Genomic DNA, 23711 nt, shown 5'->3' on the forward strand with positions numbered 1-23711 from the left:
TTTTCTAAAAAAAGAGTGTTTCATAACTGCTCAATCAAAAATATGTTTTATCTCTGTTAACTGAATTTACAGATCAGAAATAAGTTTCACAGAATGCATCTGTGTAGTTTTTATTTGAAGATATTCTTTTTCCCAATGTAGGCCTCTTAGCGCTTAGCATGTCCAATTGCAGTTTCTACAGAAAGAGTGTTTCAGAACGGCTCAATCAAAAGTAAGGTTCAACTCTGTTAGTTGAATGCACAGAACAGAAAGAATTTTCACAGAATGCTACTGTGTAGTTTATATTTGAATATATTCCTTTTTCCACTATTACCCTCTTAGCGCTCCGAATGTCCACTTGCATTTTCTACAGAAAGAGTGTTCAGAACTGCGCAATCAAAAGTATGGTTTAACTCTGTTAGCTTAATGAACATATCAGAAATAAGTTTCACACAATGCTTGTGTGTAGTTTTTATTTGAAGATATTATTTTTCCCAATAGAGGCCTCTTAGCGCTCAGAATGTCCAATTGCAGTTTCTACAGAAAGAGTGTTTCAGAAAGGCTCAATCAAAAGTAAGGTTCAACTCTGTTAGTTGAATGCACAGAACAGAAAGAAGTTTCATACAATGCTTCTGTGTAGTTTATATTTGAACATATTCTTTTTTCCACTATTACCCACTTAGCGCTACGAATGTCCAGTTGCATTTTCTACAGACAGAGTGTTTCAAAACTGCTCAATCAAAAGTATGGTTTAACTCTGTTAGCTGAATGCTCAGATCAGAAAGAAGTTTCACAGAATGCTTCTGTGTAGTTTATATTTGAATATATTCCTTTTTCCACTACTACTCTCTTAGCGCTCCAAATGTCCAGTTGCATTTTCTACAGAAAGAGTGTTCAGATCTGCTCAATCAAAAGTATGGTTTAACTCTGTTAGCTGAATGCACAGATCAGAAAGAAGTTTCACAGAATGATTCTGTGTAGTTTATATTTGGAGACATTCCTTTTTCCACTATTACCCTCTTAGCGCTCCGAATCTCCACTTGCATTTTCTACTGAAAGAGTGTTTCAGAACGGCTCAATTAAAACTAAAGTTCAACTCTTTTAGTTGAACAAACAGAACAGAAAGAAGTTTCACACAATTCTTCTGTGTAGTTTTTATTTGTAGACATTCTTTTTCCCAATATAGACCTCTTAGCGCTCAGAATGTCCAATTGCAGTTTCTACAGAAAGAGTGTTTCAGAACGGCTCAATCAAAAGTAAGGTTCAACTCTGTTAGTTGAATGCACAGAACAGAAAGAAGTTTCATACAATGCTTCTGTGTAGTTTATATTTGAACATATTCTTTTTTCCACTATAACCCACTTAGCGCTACGAATGTCCAGTTGCATTTTCTACAGACAGAGTGTTTCAAAACTGCTCAATCAAAAGTATGGTTTAACTCTGTTAGCTGAATGCTCAGATCAGAAAGAAGTTTCACAGAATGCTTCTGTGTAGTTTATATTTGAATATATTCCTTTTTCCACTACTACGCTCTTAGCGCTCCAAATGTCCAGTTGCATTTTCTACAGAAAGATTGTTCAGATCTGCTCAATCAAAAGTATGGTTTAACTCTGTTAGCTGAATGCACAGATCAGAAAGAAGTTTCACCGAATGATTCTGTGTAGTTTCTATTTGGAGACATTCCTTTTTCCACTATTACCCACTTAGCGCTCCGAATCTCCACTTGCATTTTCTACAAAAAGAGTGTTTCATAACTGCTCAATCAAAAATATGTTTTATCTCTGTTAACTCAATTTACAGATCAGAAATATGTTTCACAGAATGCATCTGTGTAGTTTTTATTTGAAGATATTCTTTTTCCCAATGTAGGCCTCTTAGCGCTTAGCATGTAAAATTGCAGTTTCTACAGAAAGAGTGTTTCAGAATGGCTCAATCAAAAGTAAGGTTCAACTCTGTTAGTTGAATGCACAGAACAGAAAGAATTTTCACAGAATGCTACTGTGTAGTTTATATTTGAATATATTCCTTTTTCCACTATTACCCTCTTAGCGCTCCGAATGTCCACTTGTATTTTCTACAGAAAGAGTGTTCAGAACTGCGCAATCAAAAGTATGGTTTAACTCTGTTAGCTTAATGAACATATCAGAAATAAGTTTCACACAATGCTTCTTTGTAGTTTTTATTTGAAGATATTATTTTTCCCAATAGAGGCCTCTTAGCGCTCAGAATGTCCAATTGCAGTTTCTACAGAAAGAGTGTTTCAGAAAGGCTCAATCAAAAGTAAGGTTCAACTCTGTTAGTTGAATGCACAGAACAGAAAGAAGTTTCATACAATGCTTCTGTGTAGTTTATATTTGAACATATTCTTTTTTCCACTATTACCCACTTAGCGCTACGAATGTCCAGTTGCATTTTCTACAGACAGAGTGTTTCAAAACTGCTCAATCAAAAGTATGGTTTAACTCTGTTAGCTGAATGCTCAGATCAGAAAGAAGTTTCACAGAATGCTTCTGTGTAGTTTATATTTGAATATATTCCTTTTTCCACTACTACTCTCTTAGCGCTCCAAATGTCCAGTTGCATTTTCTACAGAAAGAGTGTTCAGATCTGCTCAATCAAAAGTATGGTTTAACTCTGTAAGCTGAATGCACAGATCAGAAAGAAGTTTCACAGAATGATTCTGTGTAGTTTATATTTGGAGACATTCCTTTTTCCACTATTACCCTCTTAGCGCTCCGAATCTCCACTTGCATTTTCTACAGAAAGAGTGTTTCAGAACGGCTCAATCAAAACTGAGGTTCAACTCTTTTAGTTGAACAAACAGAACAGAAAGAAGTTTCACACAATTCTTCTGTGCAGTTTTTATTTGTAGACATTCTTTTTCCCAATATAGGCCTCCTAGCGCTCAGAATGTCCAATTGCAGTTTCTACAGAAAGAGTGTTTCAGAACGGCTCAATCAAAAGTAAGGTTCAACTCTGTTAGTTGAATGCACAGAACAGAAAGAAGTTTCATACAATGCTTCTGTGTAGTTTATATTTGAACATATTCTTTTTTCCACTATTACCCACTTAGCGCTACGAATGTCCAGTTGCATTTTCTGCAGACAGAGTGTTTCAAAACTGCTCAACCAAAGGTATGGTTTAACTCTGTTAGCTGAATGCTCAGATCAGAAAGAAGTTTCACAGAATGCTTCTGTGTAGTTTATATTTGAATATATTCCTTTTTCCACTACTACGCTCTTAGCGCTCCAAATGTCCAGTTGCATTTTCTACAGAAAGAGTGTTCAGATCTGCTCAATCAAAAGTATGGTTTAACTCTGTTAGCTGAATGCACAGATCAGAAGGAAGTTTCACCGAATGATTCTGTGTAGATTATATTTGGAGACATTCCTTTTTCCACTATTACCCTCTTAGCGCTCCGAATCTCCACTTGCATTTTCTACAGAAAGAGTGTTTCAGAACGGTTCAATCAAAACTAAGGTTCAACTCTTTTAGTTGAACAAACGGAACAGAAAGAAGTTTCACACAATTCTTCTGTGTAGTTTTTATTTGTAGACATTCATTTTCCCAATATAGGCCTCCTAGCGCTCAGAATGTCCAATTGCAGTTTCTACAGAAAGAGTGTTTCAGAAAGGCTCAATCAAAAGTAAGGTTCAACTCTGTTAGTTGAATGCACAGAACAGAAAGAAGTTTCATACAATGCTTCTGTGTAGTTTATATTTGAACATATTCTTTTTTCCACTATTACCCACTTAGCGCTACGAATGTCCAGTTGCATTTTCTACAGACAGAGTGTTTCAAAACTGCTCAATCAAAAGTATGGTTTAACTCTGTTAGCTGAATGCTCAGATCAGAAAGAAGTTTCACAGAATGCTTCTGTGTAGTTTATATTTGAATATATTCCTTTTTCCACTACTACTCTCTTAGCGCTCCAAATGTCCAGTTGCATTTTCTACAGAAAGAGTGTTCAGATCTGCTCAATCAAAAGTATGGTTTAACTCTGTAAGCTGAATGCACAGATCAGAAAGAAGTTTCACAGAATGATTCTGTGTAGTTTATATTTGGAGACATTCCTTTTTCCACTATTACCCTCTTAGCGCTCCGAATCTCCACTTGCATTTTCTACAGAAAGAGTGTTTCAGAACGGCTCAATCAAAACTAAGGTTCAACTCTTTTAGTTGAACAAACAGAACAGAAAGAAGTTTCACACAATTCTTCTGTGTAGTTTTTATTTGTAGACATTCTTTTTCCCAATATAGGCCTCCTAGCTCTCAGAATGTCCAATTGCAGTTTCTACAGAAAGAGTGTTTCAGAACGGCTCAATCAAAAGTAAGGTTCAACTCTGTTAGTTGAATGCACAGAACAGAAAGAAGTTTCATACAATGCTTCTGTGTAGTTTATATTTGAACATATTCTTTTTTCCACTATTACCCACTTAGCGCTACGAATGTCCAGTTGCATTTTCTACAGACAGAGTGTTTCAAAACTGCTCAATCAAAAGTATGGTTTAAGTCTGTTAGCTGAATGCTCAGATCAGAAAGAAGTTTCACAGAATGCTTCTGTGTAGTTTATATTTGAATATATTCCTTTTTCCACTACTACGCTCTTAGCGCTCCAAATGTCCAGTTGCATTTTCTACAGAAAGAGTGTTCAGATATGCTCAATCAAAAGTATGGTTTAACTCTGTTAGCTGAATGCACAGGTCAGAAGGAAGTTTCACCAAATGATTCTGTGTAGTTTATATTTGAAGACATTCCTTTTTCCATTATTACCCTCTTAGCGCTCCGAATCTCCACTTGCATTTTCTACAAAAAGAGTGTTTCATAACTGCTCAATCAAAAATATGTTTTATCTCTGTTAACTGAATTTACAGATCAGAAATAAGTTTCACAGAATGCATCTGTGTAGTTTTTATTTGAAGACATACTTTTTCCCAATGTAGGCCTCTTAGCGCTTAGCATGTCCAATTGCAGTTTCTACAGAAAGAGTGTTTCAGAACGGCTCAATCAAAAGTAAGGTTCAAATCTGTTAGTTGAATGCACAGAACAGAAAGAAGTTTCATACAATGCTTCTGTGTAGTTTATATTTGGACATATTCTTTTTTTCACTATTACCCGCTTAGCGCTACGAATGTCCAGTTGCATTTTCTACAGACAGAGTGTATCAAAACTGCTCAATCAAAAGTATGGTTTAACTCTGTTAGCTGAATGCTCAGATCAGAAAGAAGTTTCACAGAATGCTTCTGTGTAGTTTATATTTGAATATATTCCTTTTTCCACTATTACGCTCTTAGCGCTCCAAATGTCCAGTTGCATTTTCTACAGAAAGTGTGTTCAGATCTGCTCAATCAAAAGTATGGTTTAAATCTGTTAGCTGAATGCACAGATCAGAAAGAAGTTTCACCGAGTGATTCTGTGTAGTTTATATTTGAAGACATTCCTTTTTCCACTAGTACCCTCTTATTGCTCCGAATCTCCACTTGCATTTTCTAAAAAAAGAGTGTTTCATAACTGCTCAATCAAAAATATGTTTTATCTCTGTTAACTGAATTTACAGATCAGAAATAAGTTTCACAGAATGCATCTGTGTAGTTTTTATTTGAAGATATTCTTTTTCCCAATGTAGGCCTCTTAGCGCTTAGCATGTCCAATTGCAGTTTCTACAGAAAGAGTGTTTCAGAACGGCTCAATCAAAAGTAAGGTTCAACTCTGTTAGTTGAATGCACAGAACAGAAAGAATTTTCACAGAATGCTACTGTGTAGTTTATATTTGAATATATTCCTTTTTCCACTATTACCCTCTTAGCGCTCCGAATGTCCACTTGCATTTTCTACAGAAAGAGTGTTCAGAACTGCGCAATCAAAAGTATGGTTTAACTCTGTTAGCTTAATGAACATATCAGAAATAAGTTTCACACAATGCTTGTGTGTAGTTTTTATTTGAAGATATTATTTTTCCCAATAGAGGCCTCTTAGCGCTCAGAATGTCCAATTGCAGTTTCTACAGAAAGAGTGTTTCAGAAAGGCTCAATCAAAAGTAAGGTTCAACTCTGTTAGTTGAATGCACAGAACAGAAAGAAGTTTCATACAATGCTTCTGTGTAGTTTATATTTGAACATATTCTTTTTTCCACTATTACCCACTTAGCGCTACGAATGTCCAGTTGCATTTTCTACAGACAGAGTGTTTCAAAACTGCTCAATCAAAAGTATGGTTTAACTCTGTTAGCTGAATGCTCAGATCAGAAAGAAGTTTCACAGAATGCTTCTGTGTAGTTTATATTTGAATATATTCCTTTTTCCACTACTACTCTCTTAGCGCTCCAAATGTCCAGTTGCATTTTCTACAGAAAGAGTGTTCAGATCTGCTCAATCAAAAGTATGGTTTAACTCTGTTAGCTGAATGCACAGATCAGAAAGAAGTTTCACAGAATGATTCTGTGTAGTTTATATTTGGAGACATTCCTTTTTCCACTATTACCCTCTTAGCGCTCCGAATCTCCACTTGCATTTTCTACTGAAAGAGTGTTTCAGAACGGCTCAATTAAAACTAAAGTTCAACTCTTTTAGTTGAACAAACAGAACAGAAAGAAGTTTCACACAATTCTTCTGTGTAGTTTTTATTTGTAGACATTCTTTTTCCCAATATAGGCCTCTTAGCGCTCAGAATGTCCAATTGCAGTTTCTACAGAAAGAGTGTTTCAGAACGGCTCAATCAAAAGTAAGGTTCAACTCTGTTAGTTGAATGCACAGAACAGAAAGAAGTTTCATACAATGCTTCTGTGTAGTTTATATTTGAACATATTCTTTTTTCCACTATAACCCACTTAGCGCTACGAATGTCCAGTTGCATTTTCTACAGACAGAGTGTTTCAAAACTGCTCAATCAAAAGTATGGTTTAACTCTGTTAGCTGAATGCTCAGATCAGAAAGAAGTTTCACAGAATGCTTCTGTGTAGTTTATATTTGAATATATTCCTTTTTCCACTACTACGCTCTTAGCGCTCCAAATGTCCAGTTGCATTTTCTACAGAAAGATTGTTCAGATCTGCTCAATCAAAAGTATGGTTTAACTCTGTTAGCTGAATGCACAGATCAGAAAGAAGTTTCACCGAATGATTCTGTGTAGTTTCTATTTGGAGACATTCCTTTTTCCACTATTACCCACTTAGCGCTCCGAATCTCCACTTGCATTTTCTACAAAAAGAGTGTTTCATAACTGCTCAATCAAAAATATGTTTTATCTCTGTTAACTCAATTTACAGATCAGAAATATGTTTCACAGAATGCATCTGTGTAGTTTTTATTTGAAGATATTCTTTTTCCCAATGTAGGCCTCTTAGCGCTTAGCATGTAAAATTGCAGTTTCTACAGAAAGAGTGTTTCAGAATGGCTCAATCAAAAGTAAGGTTCAACTCTGTTAGTTGAATGCACAGAACAGAAAGAATTTTCACAGAATGCTACTGTGTAGTTTATATTTGAATATATTCCTTTTTCCACTATTACCCTCTTAGCGCTCCGAATGTCCACTTGTATTTTCTACAGAAAGAGTGTTCAGAACTGCGCAATCAAAAGTATGGTTTAACTCTGTTAGCTTAATGAACATATCAGAAATAAGTTTCACACAATGCTTCTTTGTAGTTTTTATTTGAAGATATTATTTTTCCCAATAGAGGCCTCTTAGCGCTCAGAATGTCCAATTGCAGTTTCTACAGAAAGAGTGTTTCAGAAAGGCTCAATCAAAAGTAAGGTTCAACTCTGTTAGTTGAATGCACAGAACAGAAAGAAGTTTCATACAATGCTTCTGTGTAGTTTATATTTGAACATATTCTTTTTTCCACTATTACCCACTTAGCGCTACGAATGTCCAGTTGCATTTTCTACAGACAGAGTGTTTCAAAACTGCTCAATCAAAAGTATGGTTTAACTCTGTTAGCTGAATGCTCAGATCAGAAAGAAGTTTCACAGAATGCTTCTGTGTAGTTTATATTTGAATATATTCCTTTTTCCACTACTACTCTCTTAGCGCTCCAAATGTCCAGTTGCATTTTCTACAGAAAGAGTGTTCAGATCTGCTCAATCAAAAGTATGGTTTAACTCTGTAAGCTGAATGCACAGATCAGAAAGAAGTTTCACAGAATGATTCTGTGTAGTTTATATTTGGAGACATTCCTTTTTCCACTATTACCCTCTTAGCGCTCCGAATCTCCACTTGCATTTTCTACAGAAAGAGTGTTTCAGAACGGCTCAATCAAAACTAAGGTTCAACTCTTTTAGTTGAACAAACAGAACAGAAAGAAGTTTCACACAATTCTTCTGTGCAGTTTTTATTTGTAGACATTCTTTTTCCCAATATAGGCCTCCTAGCGCTCAGAATGTCCAATTGCAGTTTCTACAGAAAGAGTGTTTCAGAACGGCTCAATCAAAAGTAAGGTTCAACTCTGTTAGTTGAATGCACAGAACAGAAAGAAGTTTCATACAATGCTTCTGTGTAGTTTATATTTGAACATATTCTTTTTTCCACTATTACCCACTTAGCGCTACGAATGTCCAGTTGCATTTTCTACAGACAGAGTGTTTCAAAACTGCTCAACCAAAGGTATGGTTTAACTCTGTTAGCTGAATGCTCAGATCAGAAAGAAGTTTCACAGAATGCTTCTGTGTAGTTTATATTTGAATATATTCCTTTTTCCACTACTACGCTCTTAGCGCTCCAAATGTCCAGTTGCATTTTCTACAGAAAGAGTGTTCAGATCTGCTCAATCAAAAGTATGGTTTAACTCTGTTAGCTGAATGCACAGATCAGAAGGAAGTTTCACCGAATGATTCTGTGTAGATTATATTTGGAGACATTCCTTTTTCCACTATTACCCTCTTAGCGCTCCGAATCTCCACTTGCATTTTCTACAGAAAGAGTGTTTCAGAACGGTTCAATCAAAACTAAGGTTCAACTCTTTTAGTTGAACAAACGGAACAGAAAGAAGTTTCACACAATTCTTCTGTGTAGTTTTTATTTGTAGACATTCATTTTCCCAACATAGGCCTCCTAGCGCTCAGAATGTCCAATTGCAGTTTCTACAGAAAGAGTGTTTCAGAAAGGCTCAATCAAAAGTAAGGTTCAACTCTGTTAGTTGAATGCACAGAACAGAAAGAAGTTTCATACAATGCTTCTGTGTAGTTTATATTTGAACATATTCTTTTTTCCACTATTACCCACTTAGCGCTACGAATGTCCAGTTGCATTTTCTACAGACAGAGTGTTTCAAAACTGCTCAATCAAAAGTATGGTTTAACTCTGTTAGCTGAATGCTCAGATCAGAAAGAAGTTTCACAGAATGCTTCTGTGTAGTTTATATTTGAATATATTCCTTTTTCCACTACTACTCTCTTAGCGCTCCAAATGTCCAGTTGCATTTTCTACAGAAAGAGTGTTCAGATCTGCTCAATCAAAAGTATGGTTTAACTCTGTAAGCTGAATGCACAGATCAGAAAGAAGTTTCACAGAATGATTCTGTGTAGTTTATATTTGGAGACATTCCTTTTTCCACTATTACCCTCTTAGCGCTCCGAATCTCCACTTGCATTTTCTACAGAAAGAGTGTTTCAGAACGGCTCAATCAAAACTAAGGTTCAACTCTTTTAGTTGAACAAACAGAACAGAAAGAAGTTTCACACAATTCTTCTGTGCAGTTTTTATTTGTAGACATTCTTTTTCCCAATATAGGCCTCCTAGCGCTCAGAATGTCCAATTGCAGTTTCTACAGAAAGAGTGTTTCAGAACGGCTCAATCAAAAGTAAGGTTCAACTCTGTTAGTTGAATGCACAGAACAGAAAGAAGTTTCATACAATGCTTCTGTGTAGTTTATATTTGAACATATTCTTTTTTCCACTATTACCCACTTAGCGCTACGAATGTCCAGTTGCATTTTCTACAGACAGAGTGTTTCAAAACTGCTCAACCAAAGGTATGGTTTAACTCTGTTAGCTGAATGCTCAGATCAGAAAGAAGTTTCACAGAATGCTTCTGTGTAGTTTATATTTGAATATATTCCTTTTTCCACTACTACGCTCTTAGCGCTCCAAATGTCCAGTTGCATTTTCTACAGAAAGAGGGTTCAGATCTGCTCAATCAAAAGTATGGTTTAACTCTGTTAGCTGAATGCACAGATCAGAAGGAAGTTTCACCGAATGATTCTGTGTAGATTATATTTGGAGACATTCCTTTTTCCACTATTACCCTCTTAGCGCTCCGAATCTCCACTTGCATTTTCTACAGAAAGAGTGTTTCAGAACGGTTCAATCAAAACTAAGGTTCAACTCTTTTAGTTGAACAAACGGAACAGAAAGAAGTTTCACACAATTCTTCTGTGTAGTTTTTATTTGTAGACATTCTTTTTCCCAATATAGGCCTCCTAGCGCTCAGAATGTCCAATTGCAGTTTCTACAGAAAGAGTGTTTCAGAACGGCTCAATCAAAAGTAAGGTTCAACTCTGTTAGTTGAATGCACAGAACAGAAAGAAGTTTCATACAATGCTTCTGTGTAGTTTATATTTGGACATATTCTTTTTTTCACTATTACCCGCTTAGCGCTACGAATGTCCAGTTGCATTTTCTACAGACAGAGTGTATCAAAACTGCTCAATCAAAAGTATGGTTTAACTCTGTTAGCTGAATGCTCAGATCAGAAAGAAGTTTCACAGAATGCTTCTGTGTAGTTTATATTTGAATATATTCCTTTTTCCACTACTACGCTCTTAGCGCTCCAAATGTCCAGTTGCATTTTCTACAGAAAGATTGTTCAGATCTGCTCAATCAAAAGTATGGTTTAACTCTGTTAGCTGAATGCACAGATCAGAAAGAAGTTTCACCGAATGATTCTGTGTAGTTTCTATTTGGAGACATTCCTTTTTCCACTATTACCCACTTAGCGCTCCGAATCTCCACTTGCATTTTCTACAAAAAGAGTGTTTCATAACTGCTCAATCAAAAATATGTTTTATCTCTGTTAACTCAATTTACAGATCAGAAATAAGTTTCACAGAATGCATCTGTGTAGTTTTTATTTGAAGATATTCTTTTTCCCAATGTAGGCCTCTTTGCGCTTAGCATGTAAAATTGCAGTTTCTACAGAAAGAGTGTTTCAGAATGGCTCAATCAAAAGTAAGGTTCAACTCTGTTAGTTGAATGCACAGAACAGAAAGAATTTTCACAGAATGCTACTGTGTAGTTTATATTTGAATATATTCCTTTTTCCACTATTACCCTCTTAGCGCTCCGAATGTCCACTTGTATTTTCTACAGAAAGAGTGTTCAGAACTGCGCAATCAAAAGTATGGTTTAACTCTGTTAGCTTAATGAACATATCAGAAATAAGTTTCACACAATGCTTCTTTGTAGTTTTTATTTGAAGATATTATTTTTCCCAATAGAGGCCTCTTAGCGCTCAGAATGTCCAATTGCAGTTTCTACAGAAAGAGTGTTTCAGAAAGGCTCAATCAAAAGTAAGGTTCAACTCTGTTAGTTGAATGCACAGAACAGAAAGAAGTTTCATACAATGCTTCTGTGTAGTTTATATTTGAACATATTCTTTTTTCCACTATTACCCACTTAGCGCTACGAATGTCCAGTTGCATTTTCTACAGACAGAGTGTTTCAAAACTGCTCAATCAAAAGTATGGTTTAACTCTGTTAGCTGAATGCTCAGATCAGAAAGAAGTTTCACAGAATGCTTCTGTGTAGTTTATATTTGAATATATTCCTTTTTCCACTACTACTCTCTTAGCGCTCCAAATGTCCAGTTGCATTTTCTACAGAAAGAGTGTTCAGATCTGCTCAATCAAAAGTATGGTTTAACTCTGTAAGCTGAATGCACAGATCAGAAAGAAGTTTCACAGAATGATTCTGTGTAGTTTATATTTGGAGACATTCCTTTTTCCACTATTACCCTCTTAGCGCTCCGAATCTCCACTTGCATTTTCGACAGAAAGAGTGTTTCAGAACGGCTCAATCAAAACTAAGGTTCAACTCTTTTAGTTGAACAAACAGAACAGAAAGAAGTTTCACACAATTCTTCTGTGCAGTTTTTATTTGTAGACATTCTTTTTCCCAATATAGGCCTCCTAGCGCTCAGAATGTCCAATTGCAGTTTCTACAGAAAGAGTGTTTCAGAACGGCTCAATCAAAAGTAAGGTTCAACTCTGTTAGTTGAATGCACAGAACAGAAAGAAGTTTCATACAATGCTTCTGTGTAGTTTATATTTGAACATATTCTTTTTTCCACTATTACCCACTTAGCGCTACGAATGTCCAGTTGCATTTTCTACAGACAGAGTGTTTCAAAACTGCTCAACCAAAGGTATGGTTTAACTCTGTTAGCTGAATGCTCAGATCAGAAAGAAGTTTCACAGAATGCTTCTGTGTAGTTTATATTTGAATATATTCCTTTTTCCACTACTACGCTCTTAGCGCTCCAAATGTCCAGTTGCATTTTCTACAGAAAGAGTGTTCAGATCTGCTCAATCAAAAGTATGGTTTAACTCTGTTAGCTGAATGCACAGATCAGAAGGAAGTTTCACCGAATGATTCTGTGTAGATTATATTTGGAGACATTCCTTTTTCCACTATTACCCTCTTAGCGCTCCGAATCTCCACTTGCATTTTCTACAGAAAGAGTGTTTCAGAACGGCTCAATCAAAACTAAGGTTCAACTCTTTTAGTTGATCAAACGGAACAGAAAGAAGTTTCACACAATTCTTCTGTGTAGTTTTTATTTGTAGACATTCTTTTTCCCAATATAGGCCTCCTAGCGCTCAGAATGTCCAATTGCAGTTTCTACAGAAAGAGTGTTTCAGAACGGCTCAATCAAAAGTAAGGTTCAACTCTGTTAGTTGAATGCACAGAACAGAAAGAAGTTTCATACAATGCTTCTGTGTAGTTTATATTTGGACATATTCTTTTTTTCACTATTACCCGCTTAGCGCTACGAATGTCCAGTTGCATTTTCTACAGACAGAGTGTATCAAAACTGCTCAATCAAAAGTATGGTTTAACTCTGTTAGCTGAATGCTCAGATCAGAAAGAAGTTTCACAGAATGCTTCTGTGTAGTTTATATTTGAATATATTCCTTTTTCCACTATTACGCTCTTAGCGCTCCAAATGTCCAGTTGCATTTTCTACAGAAAGTGTGTTCAGATCTGCTCAATCAAAAGTATGGTTTAAATCTGTTAGCTGAATGCACAGATCAGAAAGAAGTTTCACCGAGTGATTCTGTGTAGTTTATATTTGAAGACATTCCTTTTTCCACTAGTACCCTCTTATTGCTCCGAATCTCCACTTGCATTTTCTAAAAAAAGAGTGTTTCATAACTGCTCAATCAAAAATATGTTTTATCTCTGTTAACTGAATTTACAGATCAGAAATAAGTTTCACAGAATGCATCTGTGTAGTTTTTATTTGAAGATATTCTTTTTCCCAATGTAGGCCTCTTAGCGCTTAGCATATCCAATTGCAGTTTCTACAGAAAGAGTGTTTCAGAACGGCTCAATCAAAAGTAAGGTTCAACTCTGTTAGTTGAATGCACAGAACAGAAAGAATTTTCACAGAATGCTACTGTGTAGTTTATATTTGAATATATTCCTTTTTCCACTATTACCCTCTTAGCGCTCCGAATGTCCACTTGCATTTTCTACAGAAAGAGTGTTCAGAACTGCGCAATCAAAAGTATGGTTTAACTCTGTTAGCTTAATGAACATATCAGAAATAAGTTTCACACAATGCTTCTGTGTAGTTTTTATTTGAAGATATTATTTTTCCCAATAGAGGCCTCTTAGCGCTCAGAATGTCCAATTGCAGTTTCTACAGAAAGAGTGTTTCAGAAAGGCTCAATCAAAAGTAAGGTTCAACTCTGTTAGTTGAATGCACAGAACAGAAAGAAGTTTCATACAATGCTTCTGTGTAGTTTATATTTGAATATATTCTTTTTTCCACTATTACCCACTTAGCGCTACGAATGTCCAGTTGCATTTTCTACAGACAGAGTGTTTCAAAACTGCTCAATCAAAAGTATGGTTTAACTCTGTTAGCTGAATGCTCAGATCAGAAAGAAGTTTCACAGAATGCTTCTGTGTAGTTTATATTTGAATATATTCCTTTTTCCACTACTACTCTCTTAGCGCTCCAAATGTCCAGTTGCATTTTCTACAGAAAGAGTGTTCAGATCTGCTCAATCAAAAGTATGGTTTAACTCTGTTAGCTGAATGCACAGATCAGAAAGAAGTTTCACAGAATGATTCTGTGTAGTTTATATTTGGAGACATTCCTTTTTCCACTATTACCCTCTTAGCGCTCCGAATCTCCACTTGCATTTTCTACTGAAAGAGTGTTTCAGAACGGCTCAATCAAAACTAAAGTTCAACTCTTTTAGTTGAACAAACAGAACAGAAAGAAGTTTCACACAATTCTTCTGTGTAGTTTTTATTTGTAGACATTCTTTTTCCCAATATAGGCCTCTTAGCGCTCAGAATGTCCAATTGCAGTTTCTACAGAAAGAGTGTTTCAGAACGGCTCAATCAAAAGTAAGGTTCAACTCTGTTAGTTGAATGCACAGAACAGAAAGAAGTTTCATACAATGCTTCTGTGTAGTTTATATTTGAACATATTCTTTTTTCCACTATAACCCACTTAGCGCTACGAATGTCCAGTTGCATTTTCTACAGACAGAGTGTTTCAAAACTGCTCAATCAAAAGTATGGTTTAACTCTGTTAGCTGAATGCTCAGATCAGAAAGAAGTTTCACAGAATGCTTCTGTGTAGTTTATATTTGAATATATTCCTTTTTCCACTACTACGCTCTTAGCGCTCCAAATGTCCAGTTGCATTTTCTACAGAAAGATTGTTCAGATCTGCTCAATCAAAAGTATGGTTTAACTCTGTTAGCTGAATGCACAGATCAGAAAGAAGTTTCACCGAATGATTCTGTGTAGTTTCTATTTGGAGACATTCCTTTTTCCACTATTACCCACTTAGCGCTCCGAATCTCCACTTGCATTTTCTACAAAAAGAGTGTTTCATAACTGCTCAATCAAAAATATGTTTTATCTCTGTTAACTCAATTTACAGATCAGAAATAAGTTTCACAGAATGCATCTGTGTAGTTTTTATTTGAAGATATTCTTTTTCCCAATGTAGGCCTCTTAGCGCTTAGCATGTAAAAATGCAGTTTCTACAGAAAGAGTGTTTCAGAATGGCTCAATCAAAAGTAAGGTTCAACTCTGTTAGTTGAATGCACAGAACAGAAAGAATTTTCACAGAATGCTACTGTGTAGTTTATATTTGAATATATTCCTTTTTCCACTATTACCCTCTTAGCGCTCCGAATGTCCACTTGTATTTTCTACAGAAAGATTGTTCAGATCTGCTCAATCAAAAGTATGGTTTAACTCTGTTAGCTGAATGCACAGATCAGAAAGAAGTTTCACCGAATGATTCTGTGTAGTTTCTATTTGGAGACATTCCTTTTTCCACTATTACCCACTTAGCGCTCCGAATCTCCACTTGCATTTTCTACAAAAAGAGTGTTTCATAACTGCTCAATCAAAAATATGTTTTATCTCTGTTAACTCAATTTACAGATCAGAAATAAGTTTCACAGAATGCATCTGTGTAGTTTTTATTTGAAGATATTCTTTTTCCCAATGTAGGCCTCTTTGCGCTTAGCATGTAAAATTGCAGTTTCTACAGAAAGAGTGTTTCAGAATGGCTCAATCAAAAGTAAGGTTCAACTCTGTTAGTTGAATGCACAGAACAGAAAGAATTTTCACAGAATGCTACTGTGTAGTTTATATTTGAATATATTCCTTTTTCCACTATTACCCTCTTAGCGCTCCGAATGTCCACTTGTATTTTCTACAGAAAGAGTGTTCAGAACTGCGCAATCAAAAGTATGGTTTAACTCTGTTAGCTTAATGAACATATCAGAAATAAGTTTCACACAATGCTTCTTTGTAGTTTTTATTTGAAGATATTATTTTTCCCAATAGAGGCCTCTTAGCGCTCAGAATGTCCAATTGCAGTTTCTACAGAAAGAGTGTTTCAGAAAGGCTCAATCAAAAGTAAGGTTCAACTCTGTTAGTTGAATGCACAGAACAGAAAGAAGTTTCATACAATGCTTCTGTGTAGTTTATATTTGAACATATTCTTTTTTCCACTATTACCCACTTAGCGCTACGAATGTCCAGTTGCATTTTCTACAGACAGAGTGTTTCAAAACTGCTCAATCAAAAGTATGGTTTAACTCTGTTAGCTGAATGCTCAGATCAGAAAGAAGTTTCACAGAATGCTTCTGTGTAGTTTATATTTGAATATATTCCTTTTTCCACTACTACTCTCTTAGCGCTCCAAATGTCCAGTTGCATTTTCTACAGAAAGAGTGTTCAGATCTGCTCAATCAAAAGTATGGTTTAACTCTGTAAGCTGAATGCACAGATCAGAAAGAAGTTTCACAGAATGATTCTGTGTAGTTTATATTTGGAGACATTCCTTTTTCCACTATTACCCTCTTAGCGCTCCGAATCTCCACTTGCATTTTCGACAGAAAGAGTGTTTCAGAACGGCTCAATCAAAACTAAGGTTCAACTCTTTTAGTTGAACAAACAGAACAGAAAGAAGTTTCACACAATTCTTCTGTGCAGTTTTTATTTGTAGACATTCTTTTTCCCAATATAGGCCTCCTAGCGCTCAGAATGTCCAATTGCAGTTTCTACAGAAAGAGTGTTTCAGAACGGCTCAATCAAAAGTAAGGTTCAACTCTGTTAGTTGAATGCACAGAACAGAAAGAAGTTTCATACAATGCTTCTGTGTAGTTTATATTTGAACATATTCTTTTTTCCACTATTACCCACTTAGCGCTACGAATGTCCAGTTGCATTTTCTACAGACAGAGTGTTTCAAAACTGCTCAACCAAAGGTATGGTTTAACTCTGTTAGCTGAATGCTCAGATCAGAAAGAAGTTTCACAGAATGCTTCTGTGTAGTTTATATTTGAATATATTCCTTTTTCCACTACTACGCTCTTAGCGCTCCAAATGTCCAGTTGCATTTTCTACAGAAAGAGTGTTCAGATCTGCTCAATCAAAAGTATGGTTTAACTCTGTTAGCTGAATGCACAGATCAGAAGGAAGTTTCACCGAATGATTCTGTGTAGATTATATTTGGAGACATTCCTTTTTCCACTATTACCCTCTTAGCGCTCCGAATCTCCACTTGCATTTTCTACAGAAAGAGTGTTTCAGAACGGCTCAATCAAAACTAAGGTTCAACTCTTTTAGTTGATCAAACGGAACAGAAAGAAGTTTCACACAATTCTTCTGTGTAGTTTTTATTTGTAGACATTCTTTTTCCCAATATAGGCCTCCTAGCGCTCAGAATGTCCAATTGCAGTTTCTACAGAAAGAGTGTTTCAGAACGGCTCAATCAAAAGTAAGGTTCAACTCTGTTAGTTGAATGCACAGAACAGAAAGAAGTTTCATACAATGCTTCTGTGTAGTTTATATTTGGACATATTCTTTTTTTCACTATTACCCGCTTAGCGCTACGAATGTCCAGTTGCATTTTCTACAGACAGAGTGTATCAAAACTGCTCAATCAAAAGTATGGTTTAACTCTGTTAGCTGAATGCTCAGATCAGAAAGAAGTTTCACAGAATGCTTCTGTGTAGTTTATATTTGAATATATTCCTTTTTCCACTATTACGCTCTTAGCGCTCCAAATGTCCAGTTGCATTTTCTACAGAAAGTGTGTTCAGATCTGCTCAATCAAAAGTATGGTTTAAATCTGTTAGCTGAATGCACAGATCAGAAAGAAGTTTCACCGAGTGATTCTGTGTAGTTTATATTTGAAGACATTCCTTTTTCCACTAGTACCCTCTTATTGCTCCGAATCTCCACTTGCATTTTCTAAAAAAAGAGTGTTTCATAACTGCTCAATCAAAAATATGTTTTATCTCTGTTAACTGAATTTACAGATCAGAAATAAGTTTCACAGAATGCATCTGTGTAGTTTTTATTTGAAGATATTCTTTTTCCCAATGTAGGCCTCTTAGCGCTTAGCATATCCAATTGCAGTTTCTACAGAAAGAGTGTTTCAGAACGGCTCAATCAAAAGTAAGGTTCAACTCTGTTAGTTGAATGCACAGAACAGAAAGAATTTTCACAGAATGCTACTGTGTAGTTTATATTTGAATATATTCCTTTTTCCACTATTACCCTCTTAGCGCTCCGAATGTCCACTTGCATTTTCTACAGAAAGAGTGTTCAGAACTGCGCAATCAAAAGTATGGTTTAACTCTGTTAGCTTAATGAACATATCAGAAATAAGTTTCACACAATGCTTCTGTGTAGTTTTTATTTGAAGATATTATTTTTCCCAATAGAGGCCTCTTAGCGCTCAGAATGTCCAATTGCAGTTTCTACAGAAAGAGTGTTTCAGAAAGGCTCAATCAAAAGTAAGGTTCAACTCTGTTAGTTGAATGCACAGAACAGAAAGAAGTTTCATACAATGCTTCTGTGTAGTTTATATTTGAATATATTCTTTTTTCCACTATTACCCACTTAGCGCTACGAATGTCCAGTTGCATTTTCTACAGACAGAGTGTTTCAAAACTGCTCAATCAAAAGTATGGTTTAACTCTGTTAGCTGAATGCTCAGATCAGAAAGAAGTTTCACAGAATGCTTCTGTGTAGTTTATATTTGAATATATTCCTTTTTCCACTACTACTCTCTTAGCGCTCCAAATGTCCAGTTGCATTTTCTACAGAAAGAGTGTTCAGATCTGCTCAATCAAAAGTATGGTTTAACTCTGTTAGCTGAATGCACAGATCAGAAAGAAGTTTCACAGAATGATTCTGTGTAGTTTATATTTGGAGACATTCCTTTTTCCACTATTACCCTCTTAGCGCTCCGAATCTCCACTTGCATTTTCTACTGAAAGAGTGTTTCAGAACGGCTCAATCAAAACTAAAGTTCAACTCTTTTAGTTGAACAAACAGAACAGAAAGAAGTTTCACACAATTCTTCTGTGTAGTTTTTATTTGTAGACATTCTTTTTCCCAATATAGGCCTCTTAGCGCTCAGAATGTCCAATTGCAGTTTCTACAGAAAGAGTGTTTCAGAACGGCTCAATCAAAAGTAAGGTTCAACTCTGTTAGTTGAATGCACAGAACAGAAAGAAGTTTCATACAATGCTTCTGTGTAGTTTATATTTGAACATATTCTTTTTTCCACTATAACCCACTTAGCGCTACGAATGTCCAGTTGCATTTTCTACAGACAGAGTGTTTCAAAACTGCTCAATCAAAAGTATGGTTTAACTCTGTTAGCTGAATGCTCAGATCAGAAAGAAGTTTCACAGAATGCTTCTGTGTAGTTTATATTTGAATATATTCCTTTTTCCACTACTACGCTCTTAGCGCTCCAAATGTCCAGTTGCATTTTCTACAGAAAGATTGTTCAGATCTGCTCAATCAAAAGTATGGTTTAACTCTGTTAGCTGAATGCACAGATCAGAAAGAAGTTTCACCGAATGATTCTGTGTAGTTTCTATTTGGAGACATTCCTTTTTCCACTATTACCCACTTAGCGCTCCGAATCTCCACTTGCATTTTCTACAAAAAGAGTGTTTCATAACTGCTCAATCAAAAATATGTTTTATCTCTGTTAACTCAATTTACAGATCAGAAATAAGTTTCACAGAATGCATCTGTGTAGTTTTTATTTGAAGATATTCTTTTTCCCAATGTAGGCCTCTTAGCGCTTAGCATGTAAAAATGCAGTTTCTACAGAAAGAGTGTTTCAGAATGGCTCAATCAAAAGTAAGGTTCAACTCTGTTAGTTGAATGCACAGAACAGAAAGAATTTTCACAGAATGCTACTGTGTAGTTTATATTTGAATATATTCCTTTTTCCACTATTACCCTCTTAGCGCTCCGAATGTCCACTTGTATTTTCTACAGAAAGAGTGTTCAGAACTGCGCAATCAAAAGTATGGTTTAACTCTGTTAGCTTAATGAACATATCAGAAATAAGTTTCACACAATGCTTCTTTGTAGTTTTTATTTGAAGATAATATTTTTCCCAATAGAGGCCTCTTAGCGCTCAGAATGTCCAATTGCAGTTTCTACAGAAAGAGTGTTTCAGAAAGGCTCAATCAAAAGTAAGGTTCAACTCTGTTAGTTGAATGCACAGAACAGAAAGAAGTTTCATACAATGCTTCTGTGTAGTTTATATTTGAACATATTCTTTTTTCCACTATTACCCACTTAGCGCTACGAATGTCCAGTTGCATTTTCTACAGACAGAGTGTTTCAAAACTGCTCAATCAAAAGTATGGTTTAACTCTGTTAGCTGAATGCTCAGATCAGAAAGAAGTTTCACAGAATGCTTCTGTGTAGTTTATATTTGAATATATTCCTTTTTCCGCTACTACTCTCTTAGCGCTCCAAATGTCCAGTTGCATTTTCTACAGAAAGAGTGTTCAGATCTGCTCAATCAAAAGTATGGTTTAACTCTGTTAGCTGAATGCACAGATCAGAAAGATGTTTCACAGAATGATTCTGTGTAGTTTATATTTGGAGACATTCCTTTTTCCACTATTACCCTCTTAGCGCTCCGAATCTCCACTTGCATTTTCTACTGAAAGAGTGTTTCAGAACGGCTCAATCAAAACTAAAGTTCAACTCTTTTAGTTGAACAAACAGAACAGAAAGAAGTTTCACACAATTCTTCTGTGTAGTTTTTATTTGTAGACATTCTTTTTCCCAATATAGGCCTCTTAGCGCTCAGAATGTCCAATTGCAGTTTCTACAGAAAGAGTGTTTCAGAACGGCTCAATCAAAAGTAAGGTTCAACTCTGTTATTTGAATGCACAGAACAGAAAGAAGTTTCATACAATGCTTCTGTGTAGTTTATATTTGAACATATTCTTTTTTCCACTATAACCCACTTAGCGCTACGAATGTCCAGTTGCATTTTCTACAGACAGAGTGTTTCAAAACTGCTCAATCAAAAGTATGGTTTAACTCTGTTAGCTGAATGCTCAGATCAGAAAGAAATTTCACAGAATGCTTCTGTGTAGTTTATATTTGAATATATTCCTTTTTCCACTACTACGCTCTTAGCGCTCCAAATGTCCAGTTGCATTTTCTACAGAAAGATTGTTCAGATCTGCTCAATCAAAAGTATGGTTTAACTCTGTTAGCTGAATGCACAGATCAGAAAGAAGTTTCACCGAATGATTCTGTGTAGTTTCTATTTGGAGACATTCCTTTTTCCACTATTACCCACTTAGCGCTCCGAATCTCCACTTGCATTTTCTACAAAAAGAGTGTTTCATAACTGCTCAATCAAAAATATGTTTTATCTCTGTTAACTCAATTTACAGATCAGAAATAAGTTTCACAGAATGCATCTGTGTAGTTTTTATTTGAAGATATTCTTTTCCCCAATGTAGGCCTCTTAGCGCTTAGCATGTAAAATTGCAGTTTCTACAGAAAGAGTGTTTCAGAATGGCTCAATCAAAAGTAAGGTTCAACTCTGTTAGTTGAATGCACAGAACAGAAAGAATTTTCACAGAATGCTACTGTGTAGTTTATATTTGAATATATTCCTTTTTCCACTATTACCCTCTTAGCGCTCCGAATGTCCACTTGTATTTTCTACAGAAAGAGTGTTCAGAACTGCGCAATCAAAAGTATGGTTTAACTCTGTTAGCTTAATGAACATATCAGAAATAAGTTTCACACAATGCTTCTTTGTAGTTTTTATTTGAAGATATTATTTTTCCCAATAGAGGCCTCTTAGCGCTCAGAATGTCCAATTGCAGTTTCTACAGAAAGAGTGTTTCAGAAAGGCTCAATCAAAAGTAAGGTTCAACTCTGTTAGTTGAATGCACAGAACAGAAAGAAGTTTCATACAATGCTTCTGTGTAGTTTATATTTGAACATATTCTTTTTTCCACTATTACCCACTTAGCGCTACGAATGTCCAGTTGCATTTTCTACAGACAGAGTGTTTCAAAACTGCTCAATCAAAAGTATGGTTTAACTCTGTTAGCTGAATGCTCAGATCAGAAAGAAGTTTCACAGAATGCTTCTGTGTAGTTTATATTTGAATATATTCCTTTTTCCACTACTACTCTCTTAGCGCTCCAAATGTCCAGTTGCATTTTCTACAGAAAGAGTGTTCAGATCTGCTCAATCAAAAGTATGGTTTAACTCTGTAAGCTGAATGCACAGATCAGAAAGAAGTTTCACAGAATGATTCTGTGTAGTTTATATTTGGAGACATTCCTTTTTCCACTATTACCCTCTTAGCGCTCCGAATCTCCACTTGCATTTTCTACAGAAAGAGTGTTTCAGAACGGCTCAATCAAAACTAAGGTTCAACTCTTTTAGTTGAACAAACAGAACAGAAAGAAGTTTCACACAATTCTTCTGTGCAGTTTTTATTTGTAGACATTCTTTTTCCCAATATAGGCCTCCTAGCGCTCAGAATGTCCAATTGCAGTTTCTACAGAAAGAGTGTTTCAGAACGGCTCAATCAAAAGTAAGGTTCAACTCTGTTAGTTGAATGCACAGAACAGAAAGAAGTTTCATACAATGCTTCTGTGTAGTTTATATTTGAACATATTCTTTTTTCCACTATTACCCACTTAGCGCTACGAATGTCCAGTTGCATTTTCTACACACAGAGTGTTTCAAAACTGCTCAACCAAAGGTATGGTTTAACTCTGTTAGCTGAATGCTCAGATCAGAAAGAAGTTTCACAGAATGCTTCTGTGTAGTTTATATTTGAATATATTCCTTTTTCCACTACTACGCTCTTAGCGCTCCAAATGTCCAGTTGCATTTTCTACAGAAAGAGTGTTCAGATCTGCTCAATCAAAAGTATGGTTTAACTCTGTTAGCTGAATGCACAGATCAGAAGGAAGTTTCACCGAATGATTCTGTGTAGATTATATTTGGAGACATTCCTTTTTCCACTATTACCCTCTTAGCGCTCCGAATCTCCACTTGCATTTTCTACAGAAAGAGTGTTTCAGAACGGTTCAATCAAAACTAAGGTTCAACTCTTTTAGTTGAACAAACGGAACAGAAAGAAGTTTCACACAATTCTTCTGTGTAGTTTTTATTTGTAGACATTCTTTTTCCCAATATAGGCCTCCTAGCGCTCAGAATGTCCAATTGCAGTTTCTACAGAAAGAGTGTTTCAGAACGGCTCAATCAAAAGTAAGGTTCAACTCTGTTAGTTGAATGCACAGAACAGAAAGAAGTTTCATACAATGCTTCTGTGTAGTTTATATTTGGACATATTCTTTTTTTCACTATTACCCGCTTAGCGCTACGAATGTCCAGTTGCATTTTCTACAGACAGAGTGTATCAAAACTGCTCAATCAAAAGTATGGTTTAACTCTGTTAGCTGAATGCTCAGATCAGAAAGAAGTTTCACAGAATGCTTCTGTGTAGTTTATATTTGAATATATTCCTTTTTCCACTACTACGCTCTTAGCGCTCCAAATGTCCGGTTGCATTTTCTACAGAAAGATTGTTCAGATCTGCTCAATCAAAAGTATGGTTTAACTCTGTTAGCTGAATGCACAGATCAGAAAGAAGTTTCACCGAATGATTCTGTGTAGTTTCTATTTGGAGACATTCCTTTTTCCACTATTACCCACTTAGCGC

The sequence above is a fragment of the Symphalangus syndactylus genome, chromosome 17 (genome assembly GCF_028878055.3).
Source record: "Symphalangus syndactylus isolate Jambi chromosome 17, NHGRI_mSymSyn1-v2.1_pri, whole genome shotgun sequence".
Classification (NCBI taxonomy): Eukaryota; Metazoa; Chordata; class Mammalia; order Primates; family Hylobatidae; genus Symphalangus; species Symphalangus syndactylus.